A 17777-nucleotide genomic window follows, 5' to 3' on the forward strand; every position below is an offset into this window, starting at 1 on the left:
TGCACAGTGATCTCGTAAACAGTAAGAGAGTCGGTTGAATTGTTGTTGCCTACTTTTGTTGTCGGGTACTATTAAATGATAATAAAAATCGACGCGGATTTTTTTATTCCGGAAATACAAGAAAAACCGAACATTTCAAAATTATATTTTTACTGTATCTCTTATTTGTATCTCTTCAATAGGATCCTCGAGGTGGATACTAGGTCTTCTTCCTGGAGCTGGGAGTAATTTTCGAATGCAAAAAATGCAAAAGTTCTTCTGGGTCCAGGTGGTTGATCATCATTGCTCGATGTCATCATACCAATTTGCATAGAACGTCTATTTCTACATTTATAAAATATGTAAAGTACTATTAATATTACAATTGTGAAAATAGTAAACCATGAAACATGTCGGTTTACGAATAGTTCATTTATAATTTGGCCCAACTGATCTGAATATTGATCTAATTTATGTTGAGCAATATTGAGATTGTCTACATTCAATTTACCCAACTTCAAAGGGTTTGACTGTGGTAAACTTTCTTTTTCTGGTACATCCTTGCAACATTGATATGGTATTAAAATTGAATGACTTTTATAAATAACATTTTGTTCATTTACAAGTATTTTTGAATACACTCTTGTGTTTCCAATAAAAGCATTACAATTCAAGATTGAATTGGTTTTTATAATTCTTGTTTCAACCTCACGTTTTTGGCAATTTATTGTTACAGCTAAGGGGTCTGATAGTACAATTAGCCAAGTATTACTTTGAATTTCATAGACATTATAATCTTTTGCAAATAGAAGTGGAATTGAACACATTCTAGGAAGTTCTGAAAGTGGTCTTAAAATTTGAGCTTCACACATTGCGTTACTATCAATTGGGTAAGAAATTACGTTTCGACATATTCATTTAATCTCAGCCAAGAGGAATCTTATTTGAATTGAAGGGGTTATATTTTTAGGAGTGATTATTTTTTTTTGGGAAAGAAATCAAATAGGTGAATGAATGTCATTACGATGTCATCGATGACATAAGCAGATCAAGCTTATTCCGTGACATTCAAAATCGTAATTCATGAATGAAGTGTGTGTATTTTCTATAATGTTATCCAATTTGGTACTGAAAAGCCTTAGGGCAAGTGTCTTAAGGCGAAACATCGGTGTATACCAGTGAGGGTGACAGTGTTCTATGTGGGTACAATTTATTACCATTCATTCAAAGTAGAACTCATGTGAATGATATCTGATTCTTATTCCACAACAAATGTTTGAAATACAAACTGAGTAGAGAAAAGTATCTTCTGTATAATTCAGTGTTCATATAGAAGTATTTGTTTCGAAAGAATTATTTTCTTTCGTGTAATTCAATGTTTATATGAAAGTAGCTGTTTCAGGAGGACTTTCTTTCAGTTTGTGTCTGAAAGTTACTTCTTTGCATGATCTACACATCCATGTATAGAGTTTCAAATTGATTACTTTCTTCCTTTCTTTGGAAGATTCTCTCATCCCCTCTTTTTTTTTGTATCAGATGGAGTAGCAAAAACTTTCTTTCCCAAAAAACTGAATTTATATTTTTGAAAACAAACTTTATTGAATATAATTATTTACAATGAAGACATTTTGAAGTTTTACAAAAGTGATTCAAGATTTCGACGAACTTGGATAGTCGCGAAGTTGTTGAAGAATGCGGCGTCCTCTTGTTCCCCCATATTTATAGGATCAGGAACTGCTGATGTAGATGAGCGTTTCTTCGAATGTTCTAGAAAAACCTTGGAAATGTGCTGAATATGTTGAGTCATTTCCTGAGTAACTGCGTAGTGGCTGATGCAATAGTTTGTTATTGTGAAGCAATCCTGGGACAAAGGGTGCATTGATTTTTCTAATATAACATGTATATAACATGCATAATATAGTAGAAAAACACTGATAATTTTAAAGATTTCTAATGTGATTTCGTAAATAAACACATTTTTTGCGCTTACATTGCAAACGCTGGCTGAACCCTACGAGATAGATCAAAAAATGTACCACAGTATTGTTCACTTCAAAAGATCTACAAAAAAGTCTGCGATTATACCCACAATAATCATGTACTATCCTCGAGAGATAATGGCCTAATAACGAAGCGATTTTAAGCAATACAGCATTGATTCTTATCCAATTAAGTACCTTAAATACATTGTGCATTCAATATAGATCAATATGGATCTTTACAGCATGTGATTTGAATCAATATTTTTGAAGATATTACATATTTGAAATATAGGGACACAGCGGTTGTAGCGGTACCGGCCAGGGGGTCCGCGGCGTGTGACAATAAATAGTGCTGGCATTTTATAGTTAGCAGCGATCGCACTCGTTTATATGTATATTTGGCATCAGCATTGCACCCGTATGGAGCCAGGGTGCATCCCTAGTAGGTAATGAAAAATAAGCGGTATTGTTTGGGAAAAACTGAAAATGAATATGTATATCTTAATTCAAAGCTCAAATGAGGTTTCTGAGAAAAGTTGCATATTCCAGAAAACCATACTGACAGTTCAGTTCATGGCAACAAGAGGAAAGCAGAGCTCAAAACGATCGATGTTTTGAGCTATTCCAAATCACCACCGTGGTGGCTATAGTTCATCTTCAACAAGAAATGTTTGAGTTTCCTGTCGAATCAATGCTTACTTATACTGAGGCTTGTCATTTAAAGACAACTAATTCCAACGATGAAATCGTGGTTTAGCCTAGCATCACTAATGAGGCCTATAGCAGGTTGAGAAATTTTGAATATTTTTTTGGAAAATGAACCATACCAGAAGATACCAAAAGCCAGAACTTTCATTTGTTGTTTTATATAAGCTTTGAATTTGGAGTGATATCATTTACTAACTGACTTTCGATTAAAATGCGGACAGGACATGAAAGTTTAAGTTTTTGGAAGTTGTACGGTGCGGAAAAACTTCCTTTGAAATATCAGAGGTTTGTGATACATTACTGATCAGCAAATCGCTACAAAAATACAGGTTCTTATTTCAAGTTCAAAAGTTGAGGGTATCCCATGTCTCAGTCTGACAACGCCCTGTATGAAAATTTTATGACCACATGCAGATAGAACAATGAAAGTTTCAATAACACAGTGAAAACAGATTTTCTATATCTATGGGAATAAAAAAGATACGGAAAAGTAGACTTTTTGTAGTTTTCTGTTTTTCATGTATCTCCAGAACTGAGAGAGCTACAGTCGATTGTTGTGGCACTATATATATATATATATATAATATATATATATATATATATATATATATATATATATATATATATATATATATATATATATATATAAAAAAAAAGGTTAAAAATAATAATGAAATTTCATTATGGAGATGTATAGATTAAATATATAATATTTCTCAAAGTACAAACCGAAAAAAAAATATTGGCATGAAAAACGGGCAAATGGAAATTTTGACCAAATCTGAAAGTTTGATAACTTTTTACTTCCTTGCCGATTGTAATGATTTTTCTCAACATTTCTTGGGAGTGAATAATTTCTTGGGAAAAAAGTTTTTGGTTTTCTACTACTCCATCTTGATACAAAAAAATGTGGGAATCTTCCAAAGAATGGAAGGAAGCAATCATTTTTAAAAGAAGTAAATCTATAAATAGATGTGTAGATCATGCAAAGAAGTAACTTTCAGACACAAACTAAAAGAAAGTCCTCCTGAAACAGCTACTTTCATATAAACATTGAATTACAAGAAAGGAAAATTCTATCGAAACAAATACTTTCATATTAACGCTGAATTATACAAAAAACACTTTTCTCTACTCAGTTTGTATTCCAAACACTCGTAATGGAATTGAATCAGATATCATTCACAGGATTTCAACACAGTACTAAATGAAAGGTAAAAATTTCACTTACATGGAACACTGTCATCATCATCATTTTCAGTACCAATCTTATAATATTATCCAGATTGGTACTGAAGAGTTCTTAGGCAAGTGTCTTACGGCGAAACATCGATGTCTACCAGTGAGCATGACAGTGTTCCATGTAAGTGAAATTTTTACCTTTGATTTAGTATATTGTGTAGAAATCCTGTGAATGATATCTGATTTAATGTTTGGAATACAAACTGAGTAGAGAAAAGTATTTTTTCGTATAATTTAGTGTTCATATAAAAGTATTTGTTTCGAAAGAATTTGTCTTCCGTGTACTTCAATGTTTATATGAAAGTAGCTGTTTCGGGAGGGCTTTTTTTCCAGTTTGCGTCTGAGAGCTACTTCTTTGCATGATACCCACACCTCTGTATAGAGTAACTTCTTTTATTGCTTCCTCTGCTCAAGTTTGCAGCATAAGTGAAACTTTTTTACTTATTTGGGGGCCCTCGGGAAGCGTAAAGATTTCCCAAAAAAATCATAAAATTGCAAGAAATATTTATTCATCATACATAATAGGCGTGTCTCCTTACCTTGAATTTAATAACATACTGACTTAAATGTGAAAATATCTTTTATAATTTGTCAAAATCATTTATTTTTATTAAAATCGAGTGTAAAATAACAAAGTTAGTTATAGCCTTACAAAGTTTATTTTGATTGGTTTTCTATCCTTTTCTGGAAAAACGGATTGTGACGTCACGATCACATATCCTCATACAACATACAAAACGAAAACAATTGAAAAGTGCACAAGATTTATATGGATTTATATGATAGTGACGTCATCACTCTAATAATAGCAGTATCTTTCTAATAGTGATTTAAACGTCTATATCTTCGTTATCTTTGAAGATATCAAAAAAAAAAATACTGTCTCATTTTAGTTATGCAAAATAGCTTTAAATTTTGGTAATGAAAAAAGTAGTCAACTAGCCTATTATACCTATGTATCACTATTTAACAAAAACATAAGAAACAATTCAAATTAAATGTTCACTCTCCTTGCCTTTTTTCAGTAAACTGATTTATTAAATTATTTATATTTGATGATGACTTTTAAGTTTTTCTAAAGTTTCTGCCTCTATAGACAATAGTGACAGGTCTGAGAGACGTTCCTGTCCCATTGAAGCCCTCAAGTAATTTTTTATAAGTTTTAATTTAGAAAAACTTCTTTCAGCAGTTGCTGTTGTAACCGGAAGGGTCATAAATAAAAAACATGCTGTTATTACCTCCGGAAAACTAGATGAAAGACTATTGAATTCTATGAGTAATAATTGAATTAGTTCCTTAATTTAGTGAATTTTCTACATTTCTGATTTTAAGCATGTTCTTAGAGTCTTTAATTGGTCATAAAGGTTAACTGAGATGTCATTACTGTATTTAGCAGATAGTTTTCCGGAAGCGTTTAATAACTCTTCGTTTGAGGAAGACAGGAGTTTCTGCGGTTGTAATATTTCGAACATACTACTCAGGTTGCGAAGGCTCTGAAATCTTTGTTTAGTTTGTGAAATTAATATATCTAAACAGCAATAGTAAACATTGACTTTGAAATAAGATTCCGAGTCTGAAATTCTCTCATCTTGTGACAACTCGTCAAAAAACCGTTTCGTTATTCTTCTTCTTTTTTTATGAAAACAGTTGACACATTCCACTCTTTTGCTAAATCTTTAGCCTTCTTAAGTAAAGTATTGAAAGAATTTTCATTACTTAAATCGCACAGTCTATTCAAAAGATTACTTAATAGACTACTAGTTTTTTGTAAGTCATTATTTTCATGCTGTAGACCTTTAGAAACAGGGTTAATGATTTTAAATAGTAAAGAAAAAAATGTGACAAGCACTAGGAAATCATTATTCTCTGAAATGTTTATTATATTTTTACATTCTTCACGTTCATCTTTTTCAATCGAAATTAAGTTTAGTTGGTTTAAAGTTATCATGATTGATAAATAATTTTTCTTTACCGCTAATAAAGCGTCGTTCCTTGAAGACCATCTGTTAGGACATACTTTTTAAGGGTAATTAAATATTTTTCATTTTTCAGTTTTATACTATTGCCAAAAAAGTATATATTAATTTTAGATTATCGAAAAAAGTCGACACTTCACGAATATTTTTCGCAGCATCATTTAAAACTATAGTCCGTTCATAATTTGTTGATAGCTCACTGCAAGTTTGACCCTCATTAGAGAACTGAAATACAGAGAGGACAGCTAATATGATATAATAACAAAAACCAAACTAAAACTGGCAGTTTAAGATGTTTTCGACTAACCCACCTTGTATCTGAAGAAATACAATACAGCTATAAAACTTTTAATCCGATTATGTAGGTATTTTGAGTGGAAATGAGTGACCAGTGCCGTAGAGTATATGATTAAAACATTAGTTACTGTATTTTTATTTTTAAAAAATTTCTTTATTTTATTCAAAAATAATAAGTTACTTGCAATTTGTAAAAGATACATTTATTGAATTAATACCTATTTTTAAATGATATAAACTACGATTACTTACAAAACTATTGAAATTCAAAATAAACAGGATCATCTTCGGAATCCGAGTCGTCTTGCAGGTTAATAATTAACGGTTGTGTCTCTACAGTCGCATCAATTATATTGTCAAGATCCTACATTTTTTGTTCTTCTTCTATTGTATGTCTTACTGCATCTCGCCAATTTTGTTCTGTAATATGTTGTAAAGACTCATATAACAATTCACGTACAGCTTGTATTTTATATGACGTATTTTTTCTAGCCACATAGCTTTTCATTTGTGCCCAAATAAGTTCAATTAGATTTAATTCGCAGTGGTAAGGTGGAAGTCTAAGGACTGTGATGTTTCGTCTTTCCGCCATTTTGTCAACTACGTATTTCTTGAACTTAGATTTGTGTTGCCGGGCAATTTTTAAAAGTTCTGCTTTAACCATTCCATCTTCGTAAGGCAGGGACTTATTCCGCAGCCAGTCAATGATATCCTATTTCTTCCACGCAGTCGTTGGAAGTCTTTCAACTAGTCGTGAATGATAAGGTGCATTATCTAATACTATAATTGAGTTTGGTGGTATATGTTCAATCATCTGCTCAAAATACTCTTCGAAAACATCAGCTGTCATCTCCTCGTGATAATCTTTTGTGCTTTTGTTATTTTTAACACGTCGACACGTGTTTCGATCACTAAGTGATCATCTTCAAAGAGGAAGATTAAAACTTTCCTTTTCTGTTTATTTTTTTCTTTTCGTAGCTCCGCTCGGATAATCTCTTTTCCTTTCACTCATTGTTTTTTTTATAAATTTCTTACTAACACTATTTAATCAGGAGAACAAATTGTTTGTATTGTATTATGAAGTAATGCACAATTATATTAAAAACTTCAATAAACACTGCTCTCCGTGGTTCGTATGCAGATTAGACGTATTATTTTACGGGGGCATCCCCGTTGAAGTATATGACTGAAACGGGAAAATCCCGTAGCCAACGATAATAACCGATGTAGTGTAGGGTGTTGCCAACTCTTAAACGGGAAAAAACAATTTGTTTGTTTTCAATCTTGTCATTTCAGAAGTAAAATAAAATTGGGAATTTTTTATTAATTTTTGCTTACGCACGTTGTGGGCTCTCGTGGTTTGGGGGCCCCGTTGGTTTGGGGGCCCCGTATAATTGATACGGCGGTAGCTACGCCTCTGGAAAAAGTTATTCCTCAGAAAGAGTTTTGCATGGTCTCGAACCTGAAATGCAACCATCGTGTATTATATTTTTCAATTGTAAACGAGGTATTGTCAGAAAATAATAATTTTGTCCAACAGTAAATTAAAATTATTTTTGAAAATATCGGAAACTTTTATCTGTTATCTCTTCACTCGTTAAAATTTTGATAACCTTCACGTCTTCTAACCTCTATTTCGTATTATTTTATTGATGCATTAAAATCAACGATTTTTTTATAATAATTATCAACTACATAATTACAGTGCCAATAATATTAATTGCGTAAGAAGCGTGTAATCGTTTATCATCAATTCACCAGTGCTTCAATAAATTCGCTTTCTCTCAAAATACAGGTTTCCGTTCCAAGAAAATTGCCTCAATACATTTCTAATTATGTCCAGGGTTACATCCTGAATTTTTTCCGTAATAATTGTTTTCAAATGTTCTACGTTTGGGAATGACCTGTGTTGATATACCTTTTTTTAAGTGAACCCAGAAGAAAAAATCTAATTGAGTTAAATATATGAACGACATTGAAGATATTTTCAAGGTATTGCCGTGTTAAGAATCACACGTTAACCTACGTTTAGGAGGTTGCGTTAATGGCCATGGTACGATTGCGAACGGCTGGTGTAAACCTCGAAGTAGAAATGGGTCAATTGAGGCTGGGCTTATGGCGGGAAGCGCTTACTGCGCAACCTTTGCTGCAGGCAACAAGCGATGCAATTGAACCCAGGTTTGTGTTTAAAAAACCCTACAAAATACAAATTAAGTAGAACATAGAGTCAGATGATACAAATGCAATACGGATTTATACAGACGTCTCAAAAACCAAAGAAGGCTCAGGGTGTGGAGTGTACTCCAGATCACTAAGCCTAAGAATTAAGTGGGGAATGGGAAGAAATACCAGCGTGGTCCAAACAGAACTGGCTGGTATCTCAATCGCCACAATAGAAATAACCAAGAAAGGAATTTCTGGCAAAAACATAACAATCGCACTGACAGCAGACAAGCCCTATTAGCCTTGAACAGACAACGTATAATCTCAGAGCTAGTACTACAGTGTCACCAAAATTCAGTCAAAGCCTCGGTAGATAATAACATTATCCTGAGGTGGGTTAAAGGGCACGACAGGAGTAAAGGTAATCGCATTGTCGACTCTTAAGCCAAGGAAGCGGCTGGACCCAGTGGCATCTACGGCCTGATGACTTCGACAATTGCGGAACTAGTCAAATGTTACACCCATGCTCAATCCTTGAAAAGATGGGATGGAATTAAAGGATGTAATCTTGCCAGGATCACCTTGGGCGACCCTGGGAAGCTGACGCCAAAGAAATATCTGGCGATGACCAGGAAAATTCTCCGCTTAACAGTAGGATTTCTGACTGGCCACTGTAAACTAAGGAAATACCTCCATAAAACGGGGCTAGTGGACACACCTCTATGCAGGATGTGTGATCAGGAAGATGAGACTGTCAGGCATGTCCTGTGCGAGTGCCCGGAGTTATTGTCAATAAGAGAGTGTGTGTTCGGCGAGTCTTGGCCTACACCTGCCGATATAAAGAAGATGTCTCCCAGCAACCTGTCCACCTTCCTGGAAAGGACAGGATGGACGATGACCTAGGTGGACAACTCCTCGGGAGGATGTACAATGGGTCACATGTGGCCTAAGTGCTGTGGGCTTACACTCACCCTCCCTGCTCTACAGATACAGAGATAGGTAAGATCTCGTTAATCCTTAGCTCGCACAAATTTCAACTTCTGAGGATTGTCGTTGGTAGGGGTGCGACAGCTGGTTAGCGGAAAAACATATTTTAAACAGACAGATTTTTAAACTTCCATCGTACTATGTGTTTCGCCGTCTTGTTGGTACCATACTCGTTGCCGTTGATGTCTTGGAAGATCACGAGAAAAATCATGCAACTGATTTTGTGAAAAATTGATAAATCGTTGACAAGTCATAGAATCTCGAAAAAAAATAATTTTATCCTTGCCAATGTCGCACCAGACGTTAGGTTTGAAGTAATATTGATTAAGAATTTCAAGCGTAAAGTGAGGATTGGAGACAGTTCACCATGCACACTGTTCTATTCGACGTGAATGTAGCTTCGTCAGAAAAAAATATTCGTCTTCTAACTTTCCTTTCGACTTTCTACTTTCGAAGTTTCTTTGCGAATGTATTATTAACATTTTTACAGTAGTTTTTCACAGTTTACAGTTTTACAGTTTACAGTAGTTTTATCTTCCTCTTGGTGATCGAAACACGTGTCGAGGTGTAAAAATAACGATTTGGTGTTGGGAAAAAACTCCAGTAATATTCATTTTTACATTATTTGAATTTTTCCATAATTCTCATTAGTGATGTATGGTGTTTATTTTGATCTAGATGTCTATTGTTAAATATTTCAGCTACTTCATGATAACTTCTATAATTATCATCAACGATTATCACAATTTCTATTTTTCCTTCCACACTAAATATCATTTGTTTATCAACGCATTCTAAATTTCACGTAAGTATGCTTACATCATTATTGTAGATAAAAAATTAAACAATGTTTTCATGTCATTGAATGTAATCGCACATTTGAACCTAGTATTGAGTTTTGATCAACTTTTCTCAATAACAATTTTGGCTATTGTCAAAAATGAAGGTTATTTACCCTTGGGCCAAAGTCATATTTTTGAGGAATCCTGTATACGACTGGAAGAATAATTATTATCTGATGGTTGCCTTTAAGGTTTGAGACCGTGAAGAACTTTTATACAGAATTTCCATAAATATAATTTCAAACTTCTAATGGACTAGCATTTTCTCTTATGGAAGACTTTAAAGCACTGATTTCGTAATAAAGTTCGATGTAGTCAAAATCAGGAGATTGATTTGCCTTATTCAAATTGAGATACAGGGTGTCCCCGGACGTCCTCTTTTCCTCTAGGAAATGTATAGATGAGGTACTTGATATAACTTTTGTTTCTAAAATCCTTCCTTACCACATTACGGACCTTTGAAGTTACAAAATGAAAAATATTTTTCTCTGATATAATTGCAACATGATAGGAATAATACAAATGAAATATTAAGTTCTGTAGATTCGTTGTGTTTTTGAACTAGGTTACGTTATGTTAGGTCTAAAGTAAGTGGGTCTATTCAACACTCCAGCGTCACCCGCAAGGGTTTATTGTGGTTCACACCTATTCACACTCGACCAAATAAACCCAGCTTCTTAACGAAGCCGATTAGTTTGTATAGTGACTGTTCTTTCAGGACAGATGGTTAGAGTTCGGCTCTGCCGAACTCTAAAAACCTGATTCGGTCCCGAGCGGGGCAGGCACAAAGGATGTGCTCTGCTGTTTCATCATTTTCCAAACAGAGGTGACACACACACTGTCTTCCAACAGTCCGAGTCTCTGCATATGATAATTCAAATGACAGTGACCTGTAAGAAGTTCTGTTAGATATCGTAGTTCATCACTACTGTAGTCCAACAACTGTTTGGTATCAAGGTTTGAAGGTTGAATAAACGCTTTTGAGTGAGCCAATCCTGAACGATTCTGCCAGAAGTCCGTAAATCTTCCTGTCATCCATGTGTTCAATGTTTGTTTGGCAAAGCCAAAAGCGAAGCCAATGACAGGTTCTGGTCCAATGAAGCTGCTTGCAGCACATTCCTTTGCAGGGGAGTGAGCAGCCAAAGACAATTTGTCAAGTCTTCCTATTGAGGAGATTCGTTTTTGGCAATTTGCTACCAATTTAGACGTTGCTTGGTAGAAGCCAAGAGCTTCCAATGCTGTTTGACTGTCCGAGAATATTTTCATTGACTTGTGTATGAGGTTGGATTCTTCCAATATTTCCGCATATATTTCAATAGCGTAAATTTCCGCTTGAGATACAGTCGCTTAGTTTCCTAGGTAGGTTGATATCTCTGTTCTGGGTCTGCGCCTGAAAACACCTGCCCCAGAACCGGAAGGTTCTATCGATTTTGAAAAGATGGATATTGTAGGTTGAGAATGAAGCAATTTTCTAGGTGTAACATCAATTTAAAATATCATACCGAATATTTCGTTTGACATAAATCATAGCGTATTTAGAATTTACCGGATACCGTGCAAAGCAAATGGATTTTCTACCAGAAAAATGAAAAACTGAAAATCCGGTTTTCCTCGGAAAATTTCAGATAATGTGGAGATAATATTGTGAATCCTTATATTTTCTTTTACTATCACATTAAACTTTTCTCCACCAGCAAAATTCACATCAATTCATACTCTGTACCTCGGATTAACTTCAATTCATTTTTCTTTAAGAACAGAGTTTCCTTTCTTTGGAAAATTTTCATATTTTTTGTATGAATATATAGAAGTGGAAACCAAAACCTTTCCTCCCCTAAAAAAATAATTGTCGAAAATACCTCAACTGGAAATAGGTACCTAAATATATTTTCACAAATGTGGAATAAAATACATTGGTGCCTGCCAGAGGAATATATTGAAGGATTCTTCAAGGTTGTGAAGTTCTTTGGTTACAATTTTTCTTTCACTGCATTTTTTGCGTGATCAGTTGATTTCAAAATGTGCTCTGGTATCCCCAATCTTGTTATCTGCCTTTTCTTTATATATTTAGGATGTTCGTTTTTTTGCCGTGGTTGCAACAGTTCCATGTCCGAACATTTTATTGAAAAGATTAGAGATATGAGGTTAGGTCCCAGTGACCTAACCTCATATCTTTGGCGTAATTTCTTTGAAAACTATGTTTTCGGTCCAAGATTCTCTACGGCTAATTGGCAAAGAAGTTCAATTAGACATAGACGCCTTACTAGCTCATTGTTTCTCATCGTCGTATTTCCAGAGGAATTCTGTTTTTCTGAACAAACGAATGGCATTCCAATGGAAAACCATCAGTTGAGTTAGAAGAAAAGAAAATATATTATCTGGTATTTCATTGAGGTTTAATTATGATGACGTGCTTCATGATGTAATTTATAACAGTGTTTGTTTTGATGGAATATGTTATGAAATAGTACCGTTAATTTCGTCTTATACCATTAGGATTCAGTAAATATTCTAATCTTGTTTTTTTTTTTGCAATTGGCTTATTCTATGCAGTTTGTGATGTCAGTTTGTAGGTTTCCACACGATACACGTTGAATGAATTTTAAAAACCGATTGAAGAAAACAGATTTGCAACTAGTCAGTTTCGTATGATGAAAACATTATTTTTATCTTATCAAAATCGGTCTTATTGTGACTGTTCGTAAATTGTGTGCCAGCAAAGCAGTTGCGGTTGTCAATTAATACGAATATCGCTTGTTATTGATAATTTTTCCTAATAATTGAGTAAACATTCTTTGATTAATCACTACAAATTGATATTACCAAGTGAATTGACCTCCTCTTTCTAATTAGTCGATTTTCAATATTATCAACAGAAAGTGTTTTGACTAGGAGTCGCATGCATCCGGTTTCGGAAAATTTTGGGTCCAAGTGTCCATGAGTGAATACCAATGTCGATGTTGATAGATACAAACCACATTGTATACTGGAATATCATCTTTCCTCAATATTTTCTTTATATTTCTACTTGATAAATATTTCAATTAATTTATATTTTATTTTTTTCTATGCCAATCTCTCCTCTAAGTCAATGTGCGCTATTCAACTGAGTCAAAACCTTATTAAATATACAGAAAAAGAGAACTTTTTTCTTTGCCTTTCTCTGTGAATTACACAGACACCAACAATTTTTCGGTTTTTCGGGTAATAACAAGCTCTTTTATGAACACATTCCCGAACGCAAACACAAACAGACTGTGATCAGAATAATGATAATATTGCTTTTATTCACCATTTCTACAAATCACAAATGTTGCACAAATGTAATAATGGTATATAATGGTGAATGAATGGCAATTCTGTTGAGTTAACAGTTGTGCACTGTTTCTGTTCTTCTACCGATTCCAAGAAAGTTGTGAATAACAATTTAGGTGGACGATTTTCAACAGTTTTCATTTGAAATAGGGAGAAGCAAAACAGAATGATAGTAGAAAATAGTCCAAAGATAGTCGGGAATACTAGGTCTAGAGAAAAGTAAAGAAATAAAGACCATGTCAGGTGCTGAGTTAGACTAACAGAATGCTTAGCATATGCTCTGTAAATGAATGGCTGAATGCTATTCTGGCTAAATTCAAAAGTTAACCATGAAGTTTATAGATATTACTGATGCATGATGCGACATTACGGGAGAAAAAACGGCAGTCTATTTCTTTGGAATGCTTTGGTTTGATCTTGCAATAATATATGAAATATTTAATTTATATTTTTAATCAAGTATCCTAGAGACTATATATATATATATATATATATATATATATATATATATATATATATATATATATATATATATATATATATATATATATATATATATATATATATATACGAATAGAGATTTTAGAGTGTGTATGATAGCAATCAGAAATGATACAATTCGTGGACACAATACCCCAAAAAGGGGGAGCAAACCGCGGACACGTGTTTCTGGCTATTGGCCTCATCAGCGCGGTGCAGTCAAGTGTAAAGATAGGCAACACTTGTTTGCCCCGGATGTCGCGCAGGTTGTTATAGCTGCCTACGTGGTAATGTTAGATGTAGCCTGGGAATTCTTGGTCTTCTAACTGGAACCACAAATGTGTGGTTGGCTTCTGTTGTTGACTCCATGCGTATGAGTTGTTTCCTGCTTTCGGCAAACAAGTGTTGCCTATCTTTACACTTGGCTGCACCGCGCTGATGAGGCCAATAGCCAGAAACACGTGTTCATGGTTTGCCCACCCCTCTTTTTTGGAGTGTTGTGTCCAAGAATTGTATAATTTTTGATATACAAGGTCGTAGCCACAAAACAATTTCGGGTGGGTTCGGTTTGGTGGAGCAGTAGAAAAACATGAAATATAAAAATAAGGAAAGAAAGAAAATTGTATTTCATGATCATATATATTTATTTGAGAACTATTACAGAAATATCAACATCTTTTTACAATATCAAGTTGAGTTTTCCAGCTTTCTATGCAGCAAACCAATCAATCACCTCCTCGGTGTCGATGGATTGACGCATTGACATTAACGCCAAACCGTTTAGTCGTTCCTGGCTTGTGGAGTTTTAAGGCGTCTCAGAGAAGAGAAAGTCCTCTCAGGGTACATGTTGAAACAGGTTGTGTCGCCAGGATCCTTGAAAGTTTATACGCACATTACCGTAAGGTTTTTCCATTGTGTTTCGGGGAAGTTTTTTTCAATATTTTATTTCAAACACTTGGTTCGTTTTGCCAAGGACTTGATGAAATTTCCAACGGATTTTATTATTCTAATAGTATCTGTATCCGTAGAATGGGGAGTGTGAGTGTAGGCCCACAGCACTTAGGCCACATGCGACCCATTGTACATCCTCCTAAGGAGTTGTCCTCCTAGGTCGTCGATCCTGTCTTTTCCAGGAAGGTGGGCAGGTCCCTTGTTCATGTCATCATGGCTTGAAACAGGTTGGAGCCTGGCTCCCTTACCCTTTCGACTGATATTCGTCAGGGAGACAAACGGGTCGAAACTGATATGGGATAGCGGCATGAATGTCCTCAGACTTCAGCACTGCCCTTCACGTGGACCCCTACCTGACTGGGGTGTTTGGATGAAGATATTGCTTATCTTTTAACGGAGGACATGAGGGCCTCAGTCGACAGAGTGTCTGGGCCTTCTATATCGAGAGGGGTCATCTACAGCATAATCCATAGCTTCCATTACTGACGGATTATCGTGGGTTTCTGCGCAATCAAAGACTTGCCGATTCCCCCACTGAATGGACTGCTTAATGAAAGGCAGCTGCCAATCTCTGTGGATGGCTTCATTCCGTACAAATCACGGATCATTCACTATCATCCGTATTAACTTATTTTGCAATCTCTCCAGAATGGAGAAATTAGACGGAGCCGCTTGTCCCCAGACGCCTGAAGCATACCTGATGACAGGCTTGAACATCGTTTTATAGATCGTCATCTAGTTCTCTAGGTTTAATTTAGAATGTCTGTTGATCAGAGGGTACAGACTTTTGATCCGACCATCGATCTTTGCCTTCATGGTTATCATGTGCGGGTTTGCGGGTTCCAGGTGAGCCTACGGTCTATAAGAAGGCCTAAAAACTTTACCCGCGCTTGCCAGTCGATCTCCCTTCCAGAGATCCTCAGTCTTCTGGCCGAAGAAGATCTCGAGGATCTCTCTGTTGTCCTCCACTCTAACTTGAAATGTTCTGTCATTCAGAAAATACCCAATCCACCGGATCAGGCCCCGAAGCAGATCAAACGCGATTAGTTTATGAAGAAGGCCTTCGTGCCATACACTGGACAGGTCACTAGTAGACATCTCCTAGTAGGTGTAGGCCAAAACTCGCCGAACACACACTCTCTCATTGACGATAACTCCTTACACTCGCATAGGACATGCCTGACAGTTTCATCTTCCTGTTCAACTTACACTCGCATAGGACATGCCTGACAGTTCCATCTTCCTGTTCACACATCCTGCATAGAGGTGTGTCCACTAGCTCCATATTATTGAGGTGTTTTTTAGTCGACAGTGGCCAGTCAGAAATACTACTGTTAATAGTAGATTTCTCCTGGTCATCGCTAGATATTTCTTCGGCGTCAGCTTCCCAGGGTCGCCCAGGGTGATCCTGGAAAAATTGCATCCTTTGATTTCATCTCTTCTCTTTAGGGATTGAGCGTAGTATAACATTTGGCTAGTTTCGCAATTGTCGAAGTCATCAGGCCGTAGGTGCCACTGGGTCTCAAAATTCTTAGTCCAGCCGCTTCCTTGGTTAAAGAGGATAATTATCTACCGAAGCTCTGGCTAAATCTTGATGGCACTCTAGTATTAGGCCTGAGGTAACACGTCTGTTCTAGGCTAATAGGACTTGTCTGCTTTCAGTGCAGATTGTTTTTTTTGCCAGTTATGTTTCTACCACGCTGGTATTTTTCCCATTCCCACTTAATCCGTAGGCTTAGTGATCTGGAGTACACTCCATATCCTGCGCCTTCATTGATTTTTGAGCCATCTGTATATATGCGTATTGCATTTGTAGCATCTGACTCTGTGTTCTGTTTTATTTCTATTTTTGTATTTTGTAGGGTTTATTAAACACAAACCTGGGTGTTAGGAATCACACGTTAAAAGGTAAGAACTCGTTAGTTCTTAACTCGCACAAGTTTCTCAACTTCTGAGAGTTGTCGTTCGTATGAAGGCGGCAGCTGATTAACGGAAAAACAGATTTTTAAACAGAATTGCATCACTGGTTGCCTGCAGCAGAGGTTGCGCAGTAAGCGTTTCTCGCCATAGGCTCAGCCTCAATTGACCCATTCCTACTTCAAGGTTTACACCAGCCGTGTGCAATCGTAACATGGCCATTAACGCAACCTCCTTAACGTACAGGTCCAGAGGAGACAGACAGTAATTAATTCTATTGCCGCGGCTGGTTTTATTCTCATGCTCCTGCGATGTTCAAACAAACCAAACGTTTTATTTGATATAATTTTTGGATGGCCGTTGCTTGTAAAACTTTCGGGGTGGGGATCATTCCCCCCCCGGGTTTTTGACAACCGAGTGTTGCCCATTCTTGCAGTTGGCTACACCATATTGATGATGGGCCAAAAACCCGAAAAACGTTGCCACTTTCTTGAGCGATATGTCCGATTAATCATTTTCTATATTCACATCATGATACTCAATAATCTTTTTATCATTATCATTTCCTGGACCCGGATGTCACGCAGGGAGCTATAGCTGCCTCCGTGCGTGATGTTAATAGTATTATTGTAAAAACAAGATATATTTACTGATACCATAAATGTGCGGATGGCTACTGCTAATGGCTCCGTGGACAACCAAGTGTTTTCAATTCTTGCACTTGGCTACACTATACTGATGATGGGCCTAAAGACAGATACACGTATATATGTAGTCTACTATGAGAGATGTGCTCTCAGTAATCATGTTTTCGAAGAATCTCATAAAATGTACTATAATTCAAGTATCATTTTATCAATTGAAAGAAATACATCTAAAAGATTGTTTTTGGAAATGTCATTCATATTACAATCAAGTAATTGCCTTAATAGAAGATC

This window comes from Leptinotarsa decemlineata, unplaced genomic scaffold, assembly GCF_025532065.1.
Source record: "Leptinotarsa decemlineata unplaced genomic scaffold, Ldec_3_MD MMD2_P_RNA_scaffold_9, whole genome shotgun sequence".
Lineage (NCBI taxonomy): Eukaryota > Metazoa > Arthropoda > Insecta > Coleoptera > Chrysomelidae > Leptinotarsa > Leptinotarsa decemlineata.